At 31.8% G+C, this 5,109-nt stretch overlaps 1 long non-coding RNA gene across 1 annotated transcript; it reads right to left on the bottom strand.

The window, feature by feature from the left end:
• Positions 1-1,039: 1,039 nt before the first annotated feature.
• On the bottom strand, positions 1,040-2,096 carry LOC138900555 (uncharacterized). Its single transcript, XR_011411649.1, has 3 exons — positions 1,906-2,096; positions 1,739-1,797; positions 1,040-1,557 (listed from the first exon to the last, which is right to left on the bottom strand). It is a non-coding gene; the product is annotated as an uncharacterized lncRNA (long non-coding RNA).
• Between the last annotated feature and the right edge of the window lie 3,013 nt (positions 2,097-5,109).

The raw sequence follows: 5,109 nt of genomic DNA, 5'->3' as shown, positions 1-5,109 counted from the left end.
AAATTCAGTTATCTTATACCTAATTGCAAGTAAGACTAAATACTTTGATGTGATTGACTTGTCAAATCCAGAAGTCTTGTAAAATAAAAAATGGACAAGATGCTAGAAGTAAATTTTAAAATAGCATATTACACCTCAAAAAGTTAAGCAAAATCTTATAATAAGTCAAAAATAGTCGTAATTATAAAAAATATACTTCTAAATGTGATTCCATAGTGATCTCTTTTTCGCATTTTCCATTAAAATATCAATTATAATTTATTAAACACTATACAAAAACCAAAAGTACTCACTTTTGACAGCCTTATTGAATCAAAACAACTAAGGAGTATATTTATGGGCGCATATTAAACTTACCCGAAAATATAAGGATCATTTTTGTTATTTTCTCTCACATTTTAGGTGGAATTTTAACAAAAAATGACCAAAGTTAGTTTTGTGAAAAGTGGAGCAAAGTAAAATAATTTTTATGTAACAAAAGAAAAAATAATAACTTTTGTTAATGCGTGCAAAGTTGGATGACCACCCATAAAATTTACTCAAATAAAAAATAATATTTGGAGATTCTATTTAAAAGGAAATTAAGGATCGTTTAAAAGCAAAGGAAACCAATAGATTAGTGTATAGAAAAACCTAATAGCATTATCTGTTGACTTCAATGTTTGAAGTTTGTGGACTGCCAAGATTAACTTCAGACATGCCCGGAAACTTCTGATATACATGTCTAAAATTTAATGAAGTCTAACGTTGATTTTGAAGCAGCTAAACTTTAAAAAAATATTATGAATGCCAACTATGCTTGTGGCTAAGCTATCTATTTATATATCATTCAAACTAAGATCCAAATTAAAATTTTCATCTCAACCCTATTTAACTTTGAAAATTTCTATAACTTTCTCATTAATTTCCCTATTCTTACTATTCTTCCCTTTTCCTAATGTAGCAATAAGGAGATCGCTGAAGCAAGGTTAGTTTCTGATTGGCATGTCAAAGCAATGTTAAACACAGAATAAAAAGTTAAATGTTGGGAGACAAAAACTAGAGAAGAGAACAATCTTTTGATTAGAACGTCAGTTCATCAAAGGGATAACAATTTTAAACCGTACATATGATGACCACAACTCTCATTTCATCACATCATTAACATTCAAAGAAAGCTTATAAAACGTACGTAGTTAATCCTCAATAATTCTCAGCTATCCCTCTCTCCTCTTCTAACATAAAATTACTAGTACTACTGCGTATATAACAAAAGAGATAAACCCTCTTATTAGCTTTTCGATCATAACTAGAGGATTAAACGCGAACTTTAGTGACTTTACCTAACACAATTGTACTACTAAACATTTGAAGCACATATATAATCTATTACTAGCTAGCAGTCAACACAATCTTTCTCTGAGGATCATTTCTCGATTTGTGCATGTCATTCTTTTTCTAAGGGTGACCTGGAGTGTGGTGATTATTCGCACCGGCACCTGGATAATCATTAAGCTCAGCATCCATTCTTCTTATGATGGCATGATCAGCTATTTCCATACTCTCCTCCATTTTCTCCTAAGGATTTGAAGATACATAAATTTTCCATTAGTCTATAACTCCAAAGGTAACAGGTGAAACAAGAAATAAGATAATAAACACCAATAACATAAGAAATACATAGCAAAAAACTAAGCATGATAAGAAATTACAATACTTTTCAAACTTTGTTTTCGGAAGTAAGAAGATTGAAAAGTACCATTTCCATACTCTCTAAAACCTTGTGTTCTTGAGATTTGTATACCAGACTTGCGCTTCCTGACAATAAAATCAGAATGTACACACAATCAATCATCAAAGGATCGTTTAATGAGACTAGAAGAAGAGAAAATTAATATTAAGTAAGAAAACCAAAAGATTACTTACTTGTAATTGGAACGGCATTCAAGTAGATAATTTGAGAAAAACAAAGAAAAACCAGAAATAAAGTAAGAGAATTGCCAGCCATGGCTAGAACATATAAATCTTTTCCTAGTCTTTTGTTCTGATCAGTATGATGAGCTAGCCCTTTAATGCAACAAGGACAAGCTAGTGCCCCATTTTATACATTCTTATTCTTATTGTGGACATATCCGCACTAGCTAGCACAAGATGAAAAGAAAGCACTTTGTGTGTACCTATTGGTTGCGGCAATCAAATCACAAAGTCAAAAAGGTGACATATCCACGTTATGAAAGACGTGCACCATTAGGTACATATAATTGGAGGATTTACGAAACTCAGTATAAAAAATTTATAAGTTTTATCACTGAACGCTTATTTTAGTAATTATTGAGGTCACAATTAAATATTTATATATATGCAATCGATTTTTTAATACAAATACAAGGTATATTCAAAAGATATTGGATCTGTCCAAGCAGAGGATTCAAAAAATAGAAGAAGTAAACACGCAAGAAGCTAAGGGGATTCAAATGTAATATATAACATGTATATATATATATATATATGAAAAAATCGACCTAATATACACGGTATAATTTTGGGACGAAAGGGTTCCGGCTGAACCTCATTCCACCCACCTAGTTCTGCCTCGCTTACACATATCATCCATGTGAAGATTATTTACGGTTATCAGTGTATTTTAACCTATTATAGCATGTTATTATCATTTTTGTTAGATTATTAATTATTTTTTATCAAAAAAAAAGATTACATGTAATAAGATATAATTTTATAAATAATTTTTACATTGTCACTCTATATACTACTCCCTCCGTTTCAATTTATGTGAACTTATTTCATTTTTAGTCTGTGCCAAAAAGAATGACCATTTTTCTTCTTTGGAAATAATTTATCTTTATGCAATGATTTATTGTCACACAAAATATATGTGCCTCATTATACACCACAAGTTCAAAAGTCTTTTCTCTTTTCTTAAACTCCGTGCCTAATCAAATGAGTTCACATAAATTAAAACGGAGAGAGTGTAAATTTAATGTGGGTGTGAACCATTGACATGAAACGGGGGGGACAATGGACTTTAGGTTTAAGTGGTAGGTATGATGAGGAAATTTATTAAGTCAAAATGGGGAACAAGGATGAGCACACTGTGCAAGTGGAAGGTGACCGGATAATGATGTGTCTCAATAGTACTAGTAATTCCTCCGTTTACTTTTATTTTATCCACTTTAAATTTTTCAAGTCAATTGAGAAATAATAAATAAAGTGTATAATTTATTGTGATACCCATATTAATTGGTGTATAGTTTTAATGAATTTGAAAAATAATTTGGAATAATTAATTAATGCTAAGGGCAACACAAGAAAATAAATTATTCTTCTCATGCGAAAAGTGACAAGTAAAAATAAAAATTTATTTTTAGAATATTTGACAATTAAAAGTGAACTATGAGTACTAAATAGAAGTCAAGCCTTAGTGGAACGTATCATGAATGATTTCCGGGACATATTCAATAGAGTTTTTTTGAGGCAGAATCACATATAAAGATCCCCGTCATTAATATAACTTGTTATAATTACATGGAACTTCCATTTTAATACTGATGCATGAACTTTGACATGAATGGTGGAAACTACATCAATTATATATGAAAATGATGTACATTATCTAATTACAAGTGGAACTTTCCAAATAGTCACTTCTAATTATTCTTTCCATATCATAAGTTTTGTGACTAGCTAGATGCTAGGGTTATCACTTCTAATATTTGTCATTTTGCTTTTGCAGATGATAGATCTTTTTTCGGGTAAGAATCTACTAGGTACTTACTTAATCCTTTTTCGTTCATTGTTTATCACTGTTGCGGCAAAACGCACATGCACGTATATGCGATCGTTAAGTAATAAAGTGACTAGAAGTCGGATGTCGAACCCACGAGAACTTGTGATTAACTATTAACTAAATTAGACTATCCTTATTATCTAAACACGAATTAAACCTAGAAGTATTTGATTTTAAACTAATTAAAATAAAAAGAAAACAAATAATGAACTTTGAACAAAGGAAGAATAAATATTTATGTATTAATGTAATGAAAACGATTTAGGGTTATGGGCTATCTAACATTCGTATTGTATTCTTCAATTGAATTGACTAACTAATTCATTTAGTTCATTGGTTGACAGGGTTAATATTGCTCGTAAGAATCTGTGGAGTTCTTACTCGCCTATTCAAGCTAACCTAATGCATGTATGTCTATGGAATTAGAACTAACAAGAACACATTCATAATTCATGTACATCAACCAAACAAGGCAAATATGTATATGTCTATCCTAATCGTGAATATGTTCCCCGATGCCCAAGGACTTGCTCTACTCAATCTTATGTGCAATCTAGAATTTCCATTTTCGAGTTCAATTCTAGATTTGTAGATAGTATTCAATTGGTGATCAAGCAATTAAATAATTAAGCGCAAGATTGAATAAACAAACCAATATGATAAATCAAGAAAGCAAAATCAATATCCGAATAACAATAGTCATGAAGAACCACAACCCTAGAACGTGAAATTTAGCTCCACATAGACATGATAGCCAAATAACAAATCATACAAAGAAACATAAAAATTACTAAGTTTGGTGGAAGAAAAGATGAAACTCGGCCTCTAGGCGGCTTTGTGCTTTCCTCTCGTCCAAAATTACTCTAAAAATGTCCTCCCCCTCAAAATAGGTTTGTGTTGACTTTTATATAAGTTTGGGGCATCTTGGGGTCGAAATAACCGAGTCCCCGACAAAATAGGACAATTTCACGTCTTGAGCGCCCAGGGCGGTGTGGGGCGCTGGCCCTAGCTCTCAACTTCTTCAGCATTTTGTTTTGTGCGCCACAGGTAGCGCCTCACGCTGCCTGTGGCGCTCAACTGGGCACTTTTGCCTTTTCCTCCCATTTTCGCTCCAATTCGCGCACTTTCATCCCAAATCGCATCCGAATGATTCCTACACATAGAAATACCATAAATTAGCACAAATCATTATATTATACATCCGAAATCTACGAGACATGAGCAAAATGCGAGACAATATACATCAAAATATGCATACATTAAGTTGAATATCAATCACCAAAATCTTTGAGGATCATTAATATTTCATTCTCAATCAATTGTGG

The sequence above is a fragment of the Nicotiana tomentosiformis genome, chromosome 10 (genome assembly GCF_000390325.3).
Source record: "Nicotiana tomentosiformis chromosome 10, ASM39032v3, whole genome shotgun sequence".
NCBI classification, from domain to species: Eukaryota; Viridiplantae; Streptophyta; class Magnoliopsida; order Solanales; family Solanaceae; genus Nicotiana; species Nicotiana tomentosiformis.
Note: the sequence above shows the minus strand (reverse complement) of the source record. Positions and strands in the feature narration are given on the sequence as shown.